This window comes from Acipenser ruthenus, chromosome 8 (assembly GCF_902713425.1).
Source record: "Acipenser ruthenus chromosome 8, fAciRut3.2 maternal haplotype, whole genome shotgun sequence".
In the NCBI taxonomy this organism is placed as follows: domain Eukaryota; kingdom Metazoa; phylum Chordata; class Actinopteri; order Acipenseriformes; family Acipenseridae; genus Acipenser; species Acipenser ruthenus.
Window position 1 is genome coordinate 16,068,383 of NC_081196.1, and position 23,264 is coordinate 16,091,646.

Sequence of the window (23,264 nt, forward strand, 5' to 3'; positions counted from 1 at the left end):
ATGCGACAAACTACATGACAATGAACGTGCTATATACGTCCCTACACCCCCACTCGACCTCTCCGCTCCGCCTGCACTAGAAGACTAGCTCTACCACCGCTACACTCCCCTGCCTCCAGAGCCCGCTCCTTCTCCACCCTTGCTCCGCAGTGGTGGAATGACCTTCCTACAGATGTCAGGACTGCCCAGTCCCTGACCACATTCCGGCGCCTCCTTAAGACTCACCTCTTCAAAGAGCACCTGTAGAACTCCTCTGTTTGTATCCTGGGACACTATCACCCTTCATGTAAATGTGCTTTATTTTGCTCTTATCAGCCCCTATTTTACTGCATTTAATCCTGTACTTCAGAATACTGTAATCTGCCAAGTTTTTAACCTGTAGTACTTTGTATTTAATCACATCCTGATGTAACTATCACTATTTAATCATATCCTGATGTAACTATCACTATTACCTGCTGTATTATTGAATTGTGGTTTGTCAAACTTGTACTTTACTTGAACAAAAGTTATTGTATTTCTTGCTCTTATTGTATTACTTGTATTGTAATGCTTGAAATGTTTTTGCTTACGATTGTAAGTCGCCCTGGATAAGGGCGTCTGCTAAGAAATAAATAATAATAATAATAATATATGACCTATATTAAAGAATGCCAGATGCCCTTGGGTAACAGAGTTTTGGGACTGTATCTAATCAATTTCCACATCTGTATTGCCTTTGCTTTGCTTTGCCTTACACTTCCAACCAATTCAGTGGATGCAGACGTGGAGTCTCAATGTATTGGCAGGTCCACACCAGACAGAGAATGTCGGCAGCTACTGCTGGGGGATGTTGCATGCTTGCCTTTAACAAATGGCAGCACTCCGTTTTAGTAAGGAAGCAAGTACCACTATTTTTAGGATTTTATAGGGCTCTAAAATATTATCTAATAGCAGGAGGTAGGTGCAAGAGTGTGTCTGATTGACTGAGTGGCAAAAATGCTTAAAGGAAGGGGGAGGGGGGAATAAAGATTTACACAGGAATCATATTTTAGATTAAACTGAAGAAGATTGTCAGGGGCTTTAATCCAAACTGATTTTTCTTTTGCCATTCTAACACTATTATCAACTCAGAAAATACGGTGTGCATTTTTAAAAAATTATTCCTGAAAGATTTTCACTTACAGTTTCTACAAACCTGAGCCAAAATCCAGCTACATGCACAGCACTTTCTTTTGGCTTGTGGCTGGTTTAATTAGACATCTTCAAAGGCACACATGAGTCTAAATCAGTGGAGGCTCCTCAGAGGAGGCAAGGGAGACAGTGCCTCCTTAAAATTTCAAAGTAAAAATAAAAAATCATATATACAACTGTAGTCAAAAGTTTACATACCCCAATGGAAATGTATAATTTCTAGAAATTTCTCGAAAACAAAACATTTTCGGAAAAATCTTTTGTAGCAAAAGTTTTGCTTTTGTGGATGAGGAAAAAAGTTAAATAAATAGATGTCTACAATTATTTATTTCAGCATTTTTTTGCAAAACTCCACAAATGCTAGTTCAAAAGTATTCATACCCTTTGATGCTATGATATTAGTGTCTACAAGGTGCTAGAAATTTCAATATGATAATGCAGAACCTAATTCTATAAAAGTCTAGAAAATTCTGTATTGTAGGTGAACTTTCTTAGAGTATAAAAGGGTTAGGCATAGGATGATTGCTGTCATTACCAATAAGTCAGTATGGGAAAAAGTAAAGAGCTATCAAAGCTGGAGAAGGATACAAGAAGGTTTCCAAGCATTTGAGCATCCCAATTTCAACTATTGTTTCTGTTATCAAGTACAAGGCTCATGGTACTGCCACAACACTCCCTTGGTCTGGAAGAAAGAAGGTTGTAGTTTTCCTTTGTATTTCTGCTGATCAGAAACACCTTTCAGCATGTACCAGATAAACTACTATTCCCAGAAGAGACTGTGCGCCTGTATGACCTTTGCATTGTGACATCTGTAGCGTCAGTAAAGTGAGATGTATTATGATGCCACTTCCATTCTCTGAGAACAAATCTAGTTTATGGTGTTGTTTTTTCTGTTAGTGTTTGTTGGAAGTTGTATTCATATTATTTTAGCCCTTCCCCAGCAGTATTTGTTTATTTTCCCCAGAGCAGGTAACCTCTATTACTTTCTTTTCGTCTGTACAGTATATAATTATTTTGTTAGTCATTTATTTAAGTTTAGCAAATTAAGCCAATAGGATGTTGTGATAGACAGAATGATTCTTGGTGATAAATCTCTCTCCCAACCTGTGAGGGCGCTGTATAAAGGGAACAGAGTGCCATGGACTGGATGGCCTGACAATTCATTCACAGGGTTAGGTGGAAGTCTTGACATGCATGCTATTCCATATTATATTTTAGTAATATTATTTACACTTACTGTAAACTATACTATATTAAATATTAAGCATGTATTGTAACCCTACTCACTGGTAAATCCATCTCAGTTACATATGTGAGCAGGAGGATGATGGGAAATGTAGTTCTGAGAGGTCCATGCGGGTACATGGGAAGCCATCTTGAGGCAGGGAATGCAATTTAAAAGTTTTAAAAAAGTGGACAAAATGTAAAAAAAAAAAAAAAAAAAAAATTAAAACAATACACACACCTTACGTAAACAGTTGTAGCAACACATGGGAACATGTAACACTGTCACAAAGACGGCCGGAGTGGGTGGCGTCAGACCAGATGCAGGAAATAAATAAACAGAGAGATGTGGTTTGGTGAAGCTGGGCGCGTGATCGCGCTCAGGATTTAATCAACAGAATAGAAAATAAAAGGTTTGAAACACAAAAACACTGGACACGGCACTACACGCCAAAATAAAGAGACAAACAAAACGGACTACACTAACAAACAGGGACGAACAAACACGGTGAGTGAAAACACTTATCTTTACGCTTTTGCTTTTGCTTTTGCTTTCTTTTACTTTCTCCTTCTCTCTCTCCCGTTCTCCACTCACCGAACACCTAACCACGAGTGACTAAAAATGTGCCTATTTATACTGTTGTGCTGGGATTCAATTACTAATTAATTATTCACTTGAATCCCAGCACGTGAATTAATTCTGTGCAACCCCGTGCTCACATATTACATTTAACCAGCACGTGAAGTGATTTGTGCCCTCCTCGTGCCTAAATACAAATCTACACTTTTTAAATACACGTGAAACACAGACCCGTTTATATCCCGTGTACCAATGACTATACACCAACATTAACACACGCACGCAACATACAACACATAACACACAATTGCACACAGGGGCGGGGCACATTGCCACAAACACACTAAAATAAAAAGGTCCTTATGTACCCTTTAAGGGGACTTTTTTCTGCCTCTGCATTTCTTGGCCACCAGCAGCCACTGGTTTACATATTACAGAGCTGACAAGCCTGCTTGTTTTGGATCTGATCTGAAGAAATGTACAGTTTTCACATGATTTAAATTTACAGTCTTCATGTCTTTTCCAGTGCATGACCTCATCTTGGAAAGGCAAACATCCAAACGACTCAAGGGACTGGTGGAGTAAGCCATGAGCATTAGCAATAACGTTTTATTCCATTATTCAAATCAAATACATTGCTACTATTTAAAGCTACAGTGCACCACAATTATATTCAGTTTTACTTTAAAATAATGACTCCCTTTGCTACATTACTGATTATTCTATGATTTTCTTCTGTTCGCTCAATAGTGCTGAATTCAGAAATAGAAATGGAATAAATACAAAGACAAATGTTTCTACAAAAAGTATTTTTCTATGTCTTCAGTGCTGAAATTAGTTTGGAATCATATACTTACAGTATTTTACTGGGTAATGTGGATTTCACCCCCAAAAGGAATATGCCTCTGCTTATTTTGCATGTATTAGACGCTAACCTTGCAAAGGTGTGAATTCCGCTATACAGCAGGTTAAGTAAACAAGGAAAAGGTTAAACATGGAAAATATTTGCTGCTAAAAAAATAAATGTACCTTTTTACATTAGCCACATGTAACCCCCCCCCCCCCCCCCCGCCCCCATCAAACCTACCAGTGTAAACTGAGACAAACAGGCATCAGTTGAAGGTTATATGTGACATATTCCAGCATTATACATGAAACATATGTAGAGCTGATACAAATTGGGAGCATTGCACCACAGTTTGCATTGCATTGTGTCGGTTATTTTAACATACAGTACTGTAGTTTGCCCTGTTGATGCCAGGTAACTTAATTGCTACTTTTACCCTAGATACATTATTATTATTATTATTATTATTATTATTATTATTATTATTATTATTATTATTATTATTATTATTATTTATTTCTTAGCAGACGCCCTTATCCAGGGCGACTTACAATTGTTACAAGACATCACATTATTTTTTACATACAATTACCCATTTAAACAGTTGGGTTTTTACTGGAGCAATCTCGGTAAAGTACCTTGCTCAAGGGTACAGCAGCAGTGTCCCCCACTGGGGACTGAACGCACGACCCTCCGGTCAAGAGTCCAGAGCCCTAACCACTACTCCACACTGCTGCCCATACATATATGTTATTGTTCTGTTTATACCTTTTTCTGTGATGTAAAACAGTGAAAGGGGCCCTCGCAAGTGTGCTGTGTGTTTTAACATTGAGCTAGTGAACGTTCGACCCATGGGGTTCTATATGCATCTATCACCAGCAAAATAGGATTCAAATTTAAGCAGGTCACGGCATGACAGCTGCAGAACAAACGTATAACAGATATGTCCAAAAGTTTTGCTGCTGAATAATGTTATGTTAACATATTGAATTACATACTGCTTTGTAGTTTTCCATGTATTTAACGATAAACTGACACAAATTTAAAAATGTGACATTTCTAAACATGAAATACTGTACTACAGTACTATTATGGCTTCTGGTAGACTTTTGCGATATCATTTTGTAGTTTCTTTGATTAGATGATTTTAAATAAAATATTTCAATTATGTTATATATATATATATATATATATATATATATATATATATATATATATATATATATATATATATATATTATGTCTCAATCTTAGATTAGGGTAATGCAAACTTTTGGCCATAGCTGTACAGTGACACAAAACATAATTATAATTGCTGGCATGGCTATATAAATATATTTTTATAAATACTATATTGGCACTAATAGACAAAGTAATCTGTTCACTATACTGTATTCCAGTCTTTCTGCTGTTGTACCAAATGCTGAGTTGGCACACTAAGCCAATACATTCAGAGAAAACTATCAATAATAGCAAAAGATCATTGGGGGGTTTTGATATTGGAAGACTTGGACCTCATCGCAACAATTAAGGCTTATTATGAGTGTTTTTTCTCCATGCAGACATGTCAAGTCTCATGTACTCAGCGTGAGAAGCAATAATTTGCATGTTATGTCACTCTCTCATGCACAGCCTTGCTTATCAAATGCTTACAAAAACAACAAAACATACAAAAATATAAGTTATAATATAATATAAGGAAAATCTATCATACAAGTAAAGTGTGATCCTCAATGTTAATAGACAGGTAAGTACCTGTATATTGTTGTTTTATGCTGAAGCCAATTGTGGCATGTCAGTCTATTCAAAAACCTGTGTAACTAAACAAAACAAAACAAAACAAAGAAATGAAATAAAAAATCTGTTTTTGGCAGGAGCGAGTGCTGCTGATGCTGCCCAGTGTAGCTTTATAAGTGGTGTTCCTCCCAAAAATGGACTTCTGGATCTTATTATTAGTTCAACAGTGCTTCCAAGAATGCATTCTAATTGAACCCAGAGACCAGAGTGGACTCTGTGTAGCAATATCTGAACTGTACTGTTCCTGGTAGCTGTCCACATACAGCCTGCAGATCAACACATCTGATAAACATATTCTGATGCTGTTATTTTTTTAAGCAAACACAGTGTAATTAAAATAATTGGAGTCATAGAAAAGGGAGGGGGGGGGGGGGGGGGGGGGGTCATTGCAAGCTCCATCAATAGACAGTTCAGTACTATTTGTTTTGTTGGTTTAGTACTATTTGATATTGATTCAAGATCTATATTTAGTTTAATGTTACTAAACAGCTCAATTTAAATATGTCTTCTAGGTTTTGTCATCTCATTGTGCCCCATCATCATTGACATACTGTACATCCTTTGGATGGGTGAAATGTACAGGCAGCACTCACCTATCTGACCCTATAAAATTGTGACTTGAGTGACGCATATCTGATTATTTCATTTTGTCCCGTTCCAACCCTTGCCTGTATTTCAGGGAACACAAAAAGATACAATATCAAAAATATATATCTGAAAGGACTGTGTTTTAAAATAAGTAGGGTTCCACTTAGATGTACTGTATTGGTTTTGTTTGAACAATACGATATTTTCAACAGAAGTAGTATTTTAATTCAGAACAATATGATTCTGAATATATCACATGCCAAAACTGTAATACAGTACATACAATTAAATCCGGTACTTATTGTAGCAGTATGTAAAATTCCCCTTTAATGACTGTAACAAGGCAGGGAAGGGGGTTATCTTCCCTGCCACAAATGTGTATTTGTTTATTTATTATTAGTATTGTTTAATTAGTATTTATTATTAATTATCCCTTGCACCTGGCTATCATTGTAAATTAGAGCCAGGTGCAGGGTATTTAAAGAAAGAAAGCCATCTGCTCAGGGCTGCTTTGTTAAGAAGCATGCTTGATTGTGTGCTCAAGCGAACGAATAATTCAGGTACTGCGTAAAGCCTTTTCATGGTATTTGTTTAAAAACTGTGTTCCGTTTTTGTTTTGTTTTGTTTTAACAGGTAAACAGCTTAGCTGTCCTGTTGGTTAGTTAGGTTCCTGTTCTTTGTTCGTAAGTGCTCCAAAAAGGAGTTAGGTTTTGTTTCGCTTTCATTTATTTTGTTTTTAGCGTGTAAGCGTTTAAAACATAAAGTTTTGTGCCCTGGGTCATTTTTAAAGGGACAACGAACCGCTGAGAGGAAGCTCTGGTTCACATAACCTAACCGGAAAATAAAATCTAAATGTTAGCCATGTACAGAACTGCGTAAAATGTAAAAGGCAATGCAATTTAGCAAAACAAAAAGAGTAAAATAAAAAATAAATAAATAAATAAAATGTTTCCACAGTTAAAACAGTATCCCAAGTCAGTATTTAACATTGCAGAATATACTGCTTGATAAGGCCCTAATGTCACAGTTCACTTGCAAGTGAAAATGCACAAAAGCAACAAAATATCACAGATACAAAAAAAAATACATCACAGTAGCTAGAACTGTTTAATGATTAACTGTTACATTACTCTAGCTTGTCTCCTTCGCTTTGTTTTGGCTGCATTTTCGTCAGGTGAAACTGGAGGAAACGCTGTGGAACTGCGCAATATAAGACAGACTGATTTGGCATTAGAAAGAATTAGAAAAATAAAACACGGGCTTGACGGATATTCAGATAAATTGTAACATTGAAGAGATGGGCTTTGTATTAGTGCATTAATTTGTTATATATATATATATATATATATATATATATATATATATATATATATATATATATATAGATAGATAGATAGATAATGGGGATTCATTTTATTCTTAATATAAGGGCGGTAAAACGCGACTGATGTGTGTCTGGGTAGCGGATATCCGAGTGCTGACTGTACTACAGGCGCAATAATATTTATGACTTTTTAGGGAATGCATTGCAGCTGCAGTTTCTGTTTGTGGTTCAAGTGTAGATGAATATGTAATTATGGGCGTTCCTGCATACATTCACAAATAGGGGGTGGAGAGAGTGCCAATCAGGGTTCTCAACTATTATAATGAGATGTACGAAAGCTGGAGACGATTGTACGGAGGTGTCCTAGCGCTAATTAAAAAAATATATATATCTCCTATGTAGGACTTTTTTTATCTACTACGTAGGACTTTCTATTTTCTGCGTATGACTTTATATCTCTACGTAGGACTTTCTAACTCCTGCGTAGGATTTTTTATAGTCAAGCCTGTTCTCCATTTAATTTCTGACTCCTAATCCAAGAAATCCTTGTATGCTTTTCTTGGCTTATATCCAGGACATTTTTCCATAGAAATTTGTATTCATGTCAAAGAGCCAACAAAGGACCTCTTATTCCTCACTAACTAACTGTTACACTGACTGGTGAAGAAAACTAAAGCAGCTGTTATTTAACATATAGCAGCTTCCTGTCAGTGTCTAGGACTGCACTGTTGTTTCAGAAGCACGCACAGACTTGTATGGGATATAGTTAAAGTTTTCCATCAAGGAGCAGCCATCTTGTCTGTCAGTGAATACCCTCAAGCCAAACTAACTGAGATATGCCTAACTGACCATGTTTTATTTGCCTGTAAACCTGTAGTCCATAATTATACACAGAGTGATCGTAGGTGTTTGACATACTTGGAATACGGACATTTCAAACACTAGCAGCAATATGGCACGTTCTGCGCTGATTTATGCAGACTGTATTATTTTGAAGTATATAAAGTTTAATTTCCCAGATGCAAGTCCGTCTTGGTGTGAATGACAGCAGGCATTGATACACTTTTGAGTCCTTTTTCTTTTCACACTTGTAAAAATCATGAAGGGGGACCTCAGTGTAGCACGTAGACAGGGGAGTGCTGATGTGCATCCTGGCTGTGCAAAGTCGCCAGTCTTTGCTGGAGATATAAAAGGCAGTGTTGCATTGACTCTGGCGCTGCTGCAGGTTAGGGAGGAAAACCTGGTAGAGCTGCTTCAAAAAGCCTAACCCGGCCCCTAAACTTTCCTAGCAGGAAAGCAACTAACCCCCAAAATTAGCCATTTAGTGCTATGGTGGCAACTTCCCCAGGACCTATAATATGAACGTATATGCAAGCAGTACTGAAGCCTCCCTCATTTCCGGTTCATTTTGCAATGTGCATATTATTATCTGCTTTAAAACCAGAAAATAACTGGTCAATAATTTTGTTGTACTCTTGTGCACTTTCTTGCTTGTGGATCTCTGAGCCCTTTGAGATTATCACTGTGATATTGGCACTGTGATGAATGATTTAAAAGATTTTTAAAACAACTTCTGTTTGTAATCACAGTCATCTTGGGAACTGCTTCCTGAGCACGTAAGAACTTGCCAGCTCCCAAAGCTGCTGAAATGAACCTCCATAACAAGAGGACAATGTTAGGCGATTCATACACCATATATTTTCTGTATGGGTACTTTTTTGTGTTGCTATCATACAATATTATATACAGCGATGTTTATATTAGTGCATGTTTAAATGTAATTATTAGAAACGTAATAAACCATATTATAGTATACCCTTAAAATAAAAGAATAGGTGGCAATCATGCAAAGCTACCTACATTATAAATACATTAAGTATAAACTAAAACTAAACTGTGGTTAAAGGCATTTTATAATGAAAAAAAAACATGAGCTAGACTGTTAAGATAATTAAAAACCAACTGCAGGGGAGGGAACCACACTGTTGGAACAGACAATATTAATTTACACCTGGAAACCACCTAATGAAAAATTATGACACATACAAAAATAAGTTTGTAGAGGTTCACTGGCCTAAAGGAACTGTGGTGCAGTATGAGTGGGGGCCTTGTGTATGTGTGGGGTGCATACTAGAATTGAGTGTGGCTTTGATTGCTACTGTAGAGATGTGTGTCATATTTAAGCAATGTCAGCTGATTCTGCATGGCCAGTGCAATGTGAGGGCTCATTCCAGATATTTTAATGCTGTACTTCCGCTCAGCTTCCTAAAGTTGCATGAAGAAATTAAGTTGCCATTGAAAACACACAGTCATAGGAAAAAGAGTGACTGGTACTCAAATGCAAGCCTGTATGTCTAGTTTCTGGTATTTTGCATTCTTTTAAAGACAATAAATGACAAACATTTAGAATGTTTTTTGTTTTTTTTTCTGGAAAAATACATATTTTTAAAAAACTACGGGCCGTTGTTGGGACCACTGAAATCACTTCACAGTCACCAAAGACCACCAAAGTAATTGTTATTTCAAGCACTTTAAATTGTTTTAATCACTTAAAATGTGAGTAGAAATGAATGGAATGTATATGGTTCTAAGTCTGAATGTTTCAATAAAACAAATCCCTTATACACAGTGCTAATTTAAATTCTCACTTTACATTTTCTCTGGGTTGCTGATCGCAGAAGCAAATGGAAAAGCCATTCTGATCACAAGTGATCCAATCTTGCTCTTTGCCCTTTGTCTTCTCTCTTTCGGTAGGCTTGAACAAGGGGAAATGCGTATGGCTAGTCTATGAAGAGTGTGCTTTTTAAAAGCACCAGCAGATGGCGGTATTGTTATATATTTTTTCTCTAATGTGATCTATTTAGCTGAGAGATTAACCCTTTTTTATCTTGAACCCCCTGTTGTTGAAGTTTATGTAACATCTACAGTACATTAGAGTTTTCTACATCCTTTATTAAAGTGGGGAGTTATTTATCCTAACAAAAATAAGGAGGTTAGCAATCTTTCTATGAACCTCCATCTATACTCACAGGTGTGTACAATCTAAAACAAGTATTACGTTTATTCATATTTTGTTACTACTGTATTTGTATTTCAGCACATAATTTAAACTGAGAAACTATAACAGGTCAATTCCATTGCAATCAATGGAACATTTAGACTGCAATTGATTTATATTCTTATTATGTGTACATTGCTAGTAAGTGAATATTATTGTAATTACTATGAGTCTCAGTATAGAAAAACAGACAAAAACTACCCCTTCCCAGGTAGGATTGTTCTGCCTGTCAAAACAGACCACCACATACTGTAGCTCCGGCTTTCACATGTTGGGATACTGAATAAAATTGCATTTTATTAATTGTGGTAGTTTGAGGTAAGGAGGAAAGTATAACTATGGTGTATTTTGAAAGGCCATTCTGCCCTTGTATGCTCATGCTGTTATTTTGTCAGGTTAGTTCCCTTGTCAGGTTAGTTCCTTTGCCAGGTTGGGTCCTAGTTCTCTTGTCAGGTTAGTTCCTTTGCCAGGTTGGGTCCTAGTTCTCTTGTCAGGTTAGTTCCTTTGCCAGGTTGGGTCCTAGTTCCCTTGTCAGGTTAGTTCTCTTGTCAAGTTGCCAGCGATTGTGCATCTGTAGTATCAGCTGTAATATCCACCACCACTGGAATTTGGGGAATGCACCTCTTATAACTGTGTGTTAAAAAGTTTGATTGGTCAAGTCAGACCGTTCTAGTGCTAGGATGAAAACCAGAATGACAGCAACCAAGAGGATCTTGCTATTTAATTGCTATGGATAATTACATTGAAAGCAAGTATGTCAATTACCTACACCCCCATCACAGCTGGAAATACATAATTAAAGCTATCATTATAATGAACAAGTAAATCACCATGGCATACAGACAGCTTTCATGTACCCTGTGACAGGGCGAAAGCCCTGCTGGATTGAGTGTGTGTTTGTGTGGCGAATGTTGGGTTGGCAGGGAGGGGGTTAGATTTCTCCCTGTCAAAACACGTGGGAATGTGGCTGGAGCCGACAACTGAATAAATGATTAAATGATTAATTAGGCTCCAGCCACAGGTGTATAAAATAGATGTTCACAGGGTGCTAGTGGGAATTAGCAGAATTAATGTTGGTGAGAGAGGTGGAGTTTTTGTAAACCCTTTTGTTTTGGCCCTTGTGCCATTTATTTTGTCAAGTGTGTTTTTGTTTTTGTTCATGTTGTTTTTGTGAATAAAGAGTGCATTAGTGCATTTAACTTCCAGCTTTCTGTGTCTCGCAGCTTTCTGAGTCTCTCTCCCTGTCAATACTATCTGGGCTGTGACTCTACCATGCCACATACCCCCACATTCTGTTACTCTGCACCATGACATAAAGGTTAAATACTGTATTCTTCAACAATATAATTGTTTTACAGTCAATTAGAAAAACATTATGTCATGTGTTATGTTTTGCCATATTGTAATAATGGTCCCAGGGGCTCAGAATGCAACTCGAGCAGTTTGGTTTGTCTAGTCTAACTCCTACTGTCAGCAGATCCACATGAATTAAAATATGTAGGGATGTGCCAATTACACACATCAAACGGGTATCCATTATGATTGAGTATTTTAATGTATGATTATTACACAAGTAACAAATGAAAGGCAAACTATCATATACAACTCACAAGTTGTATTCAAGCACGTCATATCAAATATCTGCATAGCTGAAGCACCATATTTAAATGAACAATAAAAACATAAAAGGGTTTATTTTCTTACTTGCCACCTATAAATCACTAATTAAAAAATGAAAAATTATAATAAAATAAAGATTTCAAAAGAAACTAGTGTGTAAACAGGTATATGTATATACAAAACTTTAAAAAACTGAAGTAGTTTTTTTTAATTTTAAATGAAAGTAACATATGTTTTCTCTTGCATGTGTCATTCTGCTTTGCAGTTTTCTGATCGAAATGTTTCTGCTGAAGCACTGTGGCTAGTTTCAAGATGAAATCTCACCTACTGATATTTTCTCTGGTGCATTCCTTGTACAAAACTAAGGAATTGATGACTGCCAGGTCCAATAGAGATAACAACAGGCTTGTATATACAAATAAAATAGCATATTGTAGGTTATATTCAAAGTAAAAACACGTATTGTAAAAGGCAGTCAAAATGATGGCTTTTGCAGTTCTAGGTGGGCAGGATTATAACTTTCTTATTTTCGTGATCCTGCCTTTCAAACAGAGTCAGGGTATTTAATACATGTATTTAGGAAAAGTCATAAACGGACAACCTCACAACTTTCAAACATGCAGAGTAATTTAAAATTTGAAAACCTCAAACCGTCAAAATGAATGCCGTGGCAGTTAAGGACAGTGAGAAAAAAGCACTTCATTTTGATGACTTACAGGGCCACCATACGTTGCAGTACAAGCTTGAAACACATAACATTGCATAGGGTTCACTTCTTTATAGTTTTTTTTTGTGTGTGATGACACTTAGAGGGCCATGTCTAGTTTTGGCAGTGCAGATAGAAAAGACGTCACAGCCGGCTTCAGAGAAACTTGTAAGAAAGACATGGAAAAACAATCCCATGTATTTCACATAGTTATATTAGAACATTTATTCTCTCATGTTTTACATATATATATATATATATATATATTAATGCATATAGTTTATAGGAATTACTGATATAAGAATCAACCGCATATAATGATCAAAATCACTGGGACAAAATAATTCCTATACTAACCATGCTAAAATACTGTGCTTGTAAGAATCAAGCAATCCGCTTATATGAATCATTGCGGGGGAAACTGACTGCATATAATACGATACTGTATCAAGTGCAATGACATGTACAACCAATAAAGCTGTTTTTGAATTTGAATTTGATCACATCTCGCGTGATTAGGCACGTACACAGCGTGTGCAGTATAATCCCTGGTCCGCAGCGACTCCCAGTAGAAAAAAAGCAAGTCGTGCAGTTTGTGTGTGTTGACATGACAGGAAAAAGAAAGACGCATGACTGCATTGTACAGATTTTTTTTGTGTTCTCGTTAGTGAAAATTAGTCTTAATACAGTGAATACACATTCATTGAATACATAGTGAGTACAGCACTGTTATTGTGTGACATGCATGTAGAGGAAGGGGGATTGTGTAGCGGGGGGGGGTGGGGGGGGTTGCTTCTCCGCTTAGTGAAAGACTGCGAGATTTGCATCACAACTGAAAAAAGCAAGCCACGGATGCTTAAATGCAGTGGTAGTCCTGATAGTAAAATACCGTGCTGTAATGTCATTTTAATTCAAAGGCCATTACATGTAACACCGCACGGCAGTTAAACTAGGCACCCTCACGAGATGATCGCTTCAAGTATACTATAGTAAAATAGGATTCTGCAGCATTGAGTAAATATAATTGTGATCATATAACAAGTTGCTTACACACGAGGACTTGTTTTGATGTATTGTCCTCATTGATTGAGCACTATTGACATTTGTATACTGTATTTAAAATGCTGATGTGAGGAATTGTAATCATATCGGTCCACTTATAAGAATCAAATCATCTGAGATGGATGTGATTCTTATAAATGGATTGCACTGTGTATATATATATATATATATATATATATATATATATATATATATATATATATATATATATATATATACAGTCAGGATTTGGTCAATGACTGATAAAAATAAAAATTTCAGGATTTGAGCATTGACAAATGATCAAAGAACAAAATGAAAAGTTATTTCAGTGTTTGAGCAAATTGTGAAATGGAAAATATCAAAGAAGCAAAGAACAAAGCACAAAAGAAGTGATGGTTTCTTCGGTCTTTGAGTAAAGCGGTATGTATAATCAAATTGCGAAATGTGCTATTGAGCAAATGCAGAGTTCCTGAACAGATTTTAAAGATGATGCTCAATCTGCGAATAGCAATTGATTGCGGGGTGTTAAAAATGGGCATCAAGTGAAATACAAAAGTTTTAATAAAATATGTTTTTACTGATTGAACATAAAATCAGTAAATTCTAGTTATGAGACACGTCATTGATTCATTATTTATGTATGTATTATGTATGCAGGAAGTTAACCCATTGAGACCGTGGCCTCATTTGCAAGGGGGTCATGGTAAGCAATTTAGGAGCACAGTGAACTCAAACATTAAGCTACAAGAGAATTTGAAATAACGTTCAGAATGTTTAGAAAATACAGTTTTGGGAAAAAACAAACACCATTAAAAATGTATTGTTATTCATAAGACTATTGCAAAACCAAATGTCAATCCATGTTTGTCTAATCACTGTTTAAGTGAAAGAAAAAGAAGTATGCTTATTAAATGTTTAATATTCTCATAAATCATAGGAAGGGGTAAACTAGCACTTTTTAGAAAACAGGCTTTGCTGACCCTGATCAGCACCAGACACCAACCAAAAAAACACCTTCTTAAATGTTGTTATTTTAGATGATGACAACTTTGGTAAATTAACATTTTCAAAAGAAACCATATTGAGAGCTCCACTGGGCTACTGAGCCTAATTTTAAAACACTGTTTTGATTTTTTAGATAATAACAAAGGTACAATTAGTTCAATCAAATTAGATACATATAAAGAACCCATAATGAGAGCTCTTTTTTTTTAAAGAAAATCATAATTTAGATTTAGAAACCTACAAATCAATGTATTTATTTGTTTTTGCAAGGCTTGCTGCTGTGGCATTTAAAATTGCACTGAACACGTGCATAGCCCCAGAATCAGCTGCTGTACGAAGAGAAAGTTTGTTTTGTGTGTTTTGTGTGTTTTTACAACATTTATAAATCTCAAGAAACTAGTAGATAGAATCAGATACTAGTTCATGAACTAAATGTATCAGGTACGTTGTTTTTTTCCTTATTGCTGATACTAATGGAATGAATAACTAATATTTTATTGATACATATTTATTAAAAGTGAAGAGTTTGTATGGTTTCTGAAGTATTTATAATGTTCCCCAGAGTGTTCTGACAAAAAGGATACAATTTCCAAGATGCTACTGTAAAAAATAGATTTGTAGTGAAAAACTCCTGGTCCTGGGTGAGCATCCCACTGAAAAACGCCTGGTCCTGGGTGAGCATCCCACTGAAAAACACCTGATCCTGGGTGAGCATCCCACTGAAAAACGCCTGATCCTGGGTGAGCATCCCACTGAAAAACGCCTGATCCTGGGTGAGCATCCCACTGAAAAATGCTTGGTCCTGAAAGGGCTAAGAGTTTTATTGAGGTCACATGTGTGCTTTAAAGTTTTATAAAGTTAACAGGGTAACATTTCATACCCATACCAAGTTTAAACATGTTGCCTAAATCTAAAATTGGTTATACAAGACTTAATAAAATAATGAGGTCTATTCAATTGATTGGCGTATCTAAATACCAGTGTTTAACCCATTAAGTGCTCATTTTAGGACAGGCTACTTTGTAATTGTTTTGGAGCATTTTTAACTGGCATCTACCTGTTATCTAAATTTTCTCTAACTATAGTTATGAGAACTTACTCATACAGTTTTTTTTCGTACTTAATCGGTTTAATTGTTAAAAGAAGGGCACATCTCTTGCATGTATGTCTGTCTTAAGATTTGGCCTTAATTTAAAATTTAAATGGTGGAGGTACTTAGATTTGATTAACTGAATATACCCCAATATGTCTGGTCTGCATCTTGTTATGTAATTCAAGAAATAACTGAGGAACACTGCAATGTTTTGATATTCCTACTGCACTTTAGCTCTGAAATTAGATATGTTTTTAATGGTGTAATGCTATTTGTATTGTAAAGACTGTCAAACTATACGTTTTCTGTTTCCCCCAGGTCTTCTTTTGACAGATGGATGTATATTTTAAGGGCTTTTCTAGGGTAAGAAACCTTTCATGAAAGAGCAAGCTGTGTATTCCTTGACAGCTGCTTCTTGTCAGAGCCATCTCCTGGTTCAGAATTGAGTGCTGTTGTACATGCTGGATATCTCGTGCTCCAGGTTTCCTCCTGTCCTTGGGGGCTAGCTATCTCCCCTGTCACGGAACAGATAAAGAACCAGGTTCTTTTATAAATAAATCTTTTTCAATGTTACTGACAATGTATTACCAGGGAAAACTTACTAAGATGAATTATCATGCTCTTAAGAATTTTGCACACTGAATATTTATTTATTTATTTATTTATTTATTTATTTATTTATTGGTTGTCTGGTACATCTTTAAAAACTATCCCACTTGGTTTGGAATGCATAGGGGTTCTGACAGATCCAGTTATACCATCTTTTTTCTAAACTGTCGTCTGGGTTGCTAGTGGGGGCACTATCCCACGACTACCACCAGTATTATCCTTGTATTATTATCTAAACACAACACATCCAATTGTTTAAAGCTACCAGCTCATTCCAATAGAAAGAAAGTTCAGTGGATCCCCACAGTGGCTATCTGGTAAAGGCTCAATTGCATGGCAGCAGGGCGAGTCATACAGTTGGGGGAGCACTGGTTCATGTCATGGCTGTGCTAAGTTGCTGATCTTTGCCAGAGATCCTTCAGAGAGCATTGCGTTGGTTTGTTTCTCTTCACTGTGCTTCCTCCCCTACTGGCCAGACACAGTTTGAGCTTGTGCAGACACCTGTAGGCTGGTAAATCCTCATACTAAACTGCAGATAAAAAAAAGGTGGGAACATTAAAAAAAAAAGATTTCTAGGGCAAACCACAAAAACAAAATGTATTCATAGTCATTATGAATCTGGCTTTTCTCCTGTATTCCCACCAGGAATTTAAAATACTGGTCTCTTAACACTAGAACCGTCGAGATTTCGGACTACATACAATCGCCGCACACGCAGAATCTGCAGCTCCATTTTAAAACGACTTCGATATGAAAATGAAAAACAAACAATCGGATACAACTTAATATTTTCATTTAGGAACATCATACATAACATTTTCAAAGAAGAAACACTGTATTTACATTGAAAATTAAAATTTGTTCTTATTTTTTTCAAAAAGAGCACATACATAAACATGAAAAACTGTAATAAAATAAACTTTACGGAATAAACTTGTGTAAACAGGTGGAGAAAGCTGTGCACATATAAAATTATAAAATATAAATAACTTAGCATAAAACAAAAATATAATAACTTATGCAACGTGAAAGCGTTTTGAGTGAAACATAGTTAGTTCAAAGGCTGTCTGTCTGTTCAGAGTTCTATTACAGCTATTTAAGTACAATCTATGCACAAAAAACACGTTTTTCAACTGTATCAGTGCATTTGCCACAGACTTGCCTTTTCACAGCAGGCGCAGACATATTTTCATTGCATTTAGCAACCTGGCATTGTCTTTTATTCCACGTACGAGTGGGTGCAACGCTGGGTGAAGTTTGAGGGACATTTGCCAGCCGGCTTTTGTGTCTCTTATCAAACATTTTCTACTATAGCTCCAGGGCTAGCTGCAAAATGAAGTTCCTCCGAGTGATTGTGTTGTAAGTGCACTCCTTGTACAAAACCAAAGCATTGATGGCTGCCAGTTCCAAAACATTATAAAAAGACACAGGCCACCTGCGAGTACCACCTTTGACAGAATACAGCCGTGCCATTTGATCCAGTATATCCACACCGTACTTCGTTGCGTTGTAAATGCAACAGTCTCTGGCTTTCGTTTAGCATCAGTCCCGATGGTCACGGATCTGTGCAGAGCTTAGAATACTCACATTTAAAAAAAAAATTGCACTGTCACACTCTGCCTAAGAAATGTAGTGTAAATAATAATAAGATGTGTAGAATGACTTTCATCAGTGTTTCAAGCACTCAACAGTATTATAATACGTTATTTCACAATGATGTTGATTTTATTAGAAAGCCCAGACTAAATTGTCGGCTATATTGTATTGATTTCAATATGCTGCTTAAACTTAAACGGGTCTGGTAGTTGAAGAAGCAAGTGCTTATAACTTATTCATTTTTTACGATTCTGCAGCTGAAACACCGTATGGGTATTTAATTCAAATATTTAGTAACACGTGCATGAGATATTCACATACACAGAGATATTTAAATTTGAATAGCAAAAGCCGTTCAAAAAGCGACTATGGCGGTGCTAGTGTTAATAAAATACATCTCCACATGGTGGGCTCATCCCTGACATGCTGCATTCCTCACATGTATTCCATAATACATAAAAAGGGTATGACCCTGTTTCAAATCATCAATAATGGGCAAGACAGGCTTTGATTGACTGTAGGTGTTTGTTTGGCAAATGCTTCTTTAGCCAGCACTGCACAAATTACTCCTGTTTTAGAGAAGCAAATACAGATTTGGTTAAATATTTTAAAATTCTAATTTTAGCCAGTAATCATTGAGCAATGGATACATATACCTCCAGAACAAATGTTAAACACTTTGCAGACTTCACAATGTTTAGGGTTTTCATTTTTTACTAATCCCTGTATGTAAAACAAATGTAACGGGAAAGAAAGATCATCTTGCATTGTTTTAAAATGAAATTGACAATCTGTACCCCTTAGAATTAGAAAAGTAAATATGTGTTTGTTAAATCTTGAAACCATTGGACAGCATTAATTGATCACATTTCCTTACTAAGCTGTGACAGGTTGGCTAGGCAGTGACGTCAGACAGAAGCAGGGATGGGAAAAATACTGACACCAGGCAAGTACTGCAGTTAAAGGCGGTGCTGTTTTATTTAAATACAAAAATAAATCAAATGTTTAAACCAAATAGAAACTTGCTCACAGAGTGAAAATAAACATTTTAAATAAAACAAATCACGAACACAAAATCCACACAGGTCAGGCTGGGCAATAGCCTTCACTGTTCCTGTATATTTTCCCTTTAAGTTTCGTTTTTCTTTCTCCTCACTCTCTACGCTCCTCTCGTACACCCACCCCGAATGCAGAGAGCTGCAGGCTTTTATAGCGTGCACGAGTTTATTAAATTACTGTGGATGGGGCTACCCAGCCACGCTACTAAACAAAACAAAACAAAACTTGTGGCGTTTTGCTGTCATATTTACAATAACTAAATACAGAAATAATAACAGAACACAAGGCACCTCACCGTCATAAATATAATAAATCATAATAAACAAACACAAAACAATAATCTGCACAGGGGCGGAGGGGGAAACCCCGTTCTAAAAATAAATAAACCCTGTACATAAGCCAAAATGTACTTCCAGAGAACCATAAACAGACATTAAATATTTTAAGATACATTTTGTTTATTAGACATGACATAATTAGTTCAAGATGAGTTTATGTAATAGAAAAATAAATATACATTTATAAAACACATGTGTGAACAGGATGGCTTTGCTGGTGACATCAGTCCAGGAAATGAATGCAACACACACTCAATTGTGGGGCGAAACTGAGACACAACGGTGCTCTGCTTTTATTAAATCAAATAAAAGGTTTACATAAAACAAAACACTTTTACAACACAAAGGGCACGTGGGCCAAAATAAACAGACAAACAAAACACTAGCAACAAACCAGTATCATGCTGGTTTAAAGCCAACATGAGTAGAAATTGCTTTCTTTCTAGATATTCTTTTTACCTCCTTTCTCTGCTCCTGTTCTCCACTCACCAAACACTCAACCCGTTGCAGCCGAAGCTGCAGGATCTTATAGTGGTGACCGAGGGCTTAACTAGCTATCAATTATCTTGTTAACCCCTCTGTCACATTTTTCACGGGTTTACTAAAGATGTGTGACTGTTAGCTAATTCCATAATCACTAGCCGACAGTCACGCATTCTCACGAGGTAGGTCAACCCTCTTTATACCGCCTGGTAAGGGCCATGGGCAAAAACCGGCAATAAGCGAGGGTGGCGTTATAGTGAGGGTCCAAAAAATAAATAAAATAAAATAAAACACACACACACACAACCTTTTTAGTTATGCAATTACAGTATCTCCAGGCCATTTTAATAAAACATTAATATTTTTTAAAATTACAGTACTAGTACTAGGTCTACTAGTGACATTTTATCATCTTTTCTCATCTGTATGAAACATACATGGTTAATTTTGAGGAACAGTTTATACTTAAAAATAAATAAATAAATAAATAAATAATAAAAAAATAAACACTCATTTAGTGTTAAATCACCCAAACAACAATTCCATAAAAACAAAAAAGCATCGAATATATATATATATATTTTTTTTTACTGTACTGCTCATGTGAACTTTAGTGTTTGTGGCACGACTGTAAGCCTGCTGAATACTATCCCCCATTGAATGATGCCATCTATTTATTTCACAAAGCAATTTAAGCTCAACAGCATTCTTTATTTAGCAGTTTAAAAAAAAATTGTTGAATATGTACAGGCAAACAGTTTTTGTAAACAAAAAAGCTGTTTACAAAACTGATGAGTCAGCCCTTATTTTTGCAAAACTTGCATGTAAACAAACAAACCTCTTACTGTACTTTTTTTTTTTTTTTTTTTACTGTGGTTTATAAAACAATAACAGTGATGGCAGACAGCTTTTCGTCCGCCCTGCATTTTAAATAATACAAAATAATACAAAACATGCACAGGGGCTGGGAGTGCCCCTTCACAGCATGGTAATACTATGCTCACAATTTATCATTCGTAGTTTTTTCCAATATTGGCAAGAAGGGAGTTACTAATTAAATAGAAAATCACTTCTGAAGCAAATGTGAAAGAAAATGTGGGTGACTTTTATTGAAACCTACCAGTACTGTGCATTCAGAGTTTCCTCATTACCTCAGTTTAAGGCTTCAGACAAAGATGTCATGGAACTGACTTTGCCAGATGCCATTAATAAGCCAGGTGGTGGTAGTTTAAAATGCACATGATTTAAGGAACTTAGGTTGCAGACCATTTCCAATTGCAATCAAAAGCTAACTATGAATTGAGGTCACCGTGGTATATCGGTTACCATTAAAAGCAATAAAAAGAAGATAAAGCACATAATCTAGCTTCTGAAACCATTGGAGACGAATCAGCAACTGTAAAGAAGTTTACAATAATAATTTCAAACTGTTTATGATAGTTTTAACCCTAATCCTTTAAACTGACCAAATTCATTCAGTTTACCAGTTGCACACCAAGTGTTGGGTACCTCACAACCTGTTATTGTGATTTGTTGCACTTGTAAGAGAGAATTTGAGAAGTTTCCTTTTTTTCTTTCATTACTTGAATTAACAATATATAATTACTAACAAAATATAGTTAAGCTTAACATTTAGTGTGAGTCTGGGGGGGAGGGGGGGGGAAGTACTGAAGATGAATAGTTTGTGAAGGCTGATGTGACAAAAGGCTTGAACAGTTTGTGGGGCGTATACTGATGTTTTGCATGCATGTATAAAAATACTGTGTGAACTCTGCTGTGTTAGAGTTTTGAAGTTCTCTCCAGCACTGTAACCTTGCTATTGTGTGATAACAATAAAGCAACCTCAGGTTTTGAAACTGGAACTTGGTGTGTGACATATCTCTTTTCTTACACTGAAATCCAGCACTGCAATTCGTAAAATGGAGGACCCAATCAGTACCACTCTGAACCATATTGAAATTATTTGACAACTGACATTTGGAACACATATTGCACAGTGGTCCTAATGCGGTAACACTAATACTGTTTTTACACTAGGCTTTATTATGGCACATCAGAGGGAAATCTGGGAGTTCTCCATAATTAATCAATCCTAACCCTAGAGGTACTTTTAATATCTATATATCTTTTTTATTTTTTATTTTTTTGGCAAGAGAATAATAGTAGTATGTGTAAAGGCAAGCACAGCATAGTAAAAGTACTGCAAAACTATATACATTGCACACACAGGTCCATTGCACAAACGTGTATAACGATCCCCTCCATGCCACTTGGTTCTGGTGTTCATATGTATCATGGTTTAGGTGTAACTGCATGTATAGTTGTCTGCATTAGGAAACCATTTACTTCTTACTCTATTAGTATTTGATTCATGCTGCTGCAAAGTTTTCTTTTGTAAAAGCATTGAGGAGCAATTCTGAATTACAACTTTAGTAGTAAAAAATACTTTATTTAATAACATAAAATCAGAACATAGGTTTCATATCCTGTGTTTTTCCCTCTGCAAGTATCATTTGTCACCAGAAGTTTGAATGGTTGAATTATATTACACTATGTAACACAATTTTTGTTCCTGGGTAGTAAGTGTTATTTCCTAATTGCTTATGCCTCAAAAGTATAGAAAATGGCTATTATTCCCCACAAACTTTGCTTTTGTGACCAGGACAGTGATATTTTGAAATTTACCTATTTCCAATGAGAAAAGGGCGAATTTGTGTCTTTTCGTTCACATAAAGTCAGAAAAAAACAACATATGAATCCAAATTAACATGTATTTACACTAAAGTAATACAAAAATGGCTACAAAAGATTTAGAAGTGAGTAGTTTTTCGAGATTTACGATTATACTGTAAATCATTTTCACAAATCAGCCCCCAAATGTAGTCTCCCATCATGTTCTCGTTATACTGTCCTTGGTAGTGGCGTTCAAAGTCCAGTATATCCTGGTGGAAGCGCTCGCCTTGCTCCTCCGAGTATGCTTCCATGTACTCCTTGAATTTATCAAGATGAGCATCAAGGATATGGACTTTGAGGGACATCCTACAGCCCATTGTGCCGTAGTTCTTCACCAGAGTCTCAACCAGCTCCACATAGTTTTCGGCCTTGTGATTGCCCAGGAAG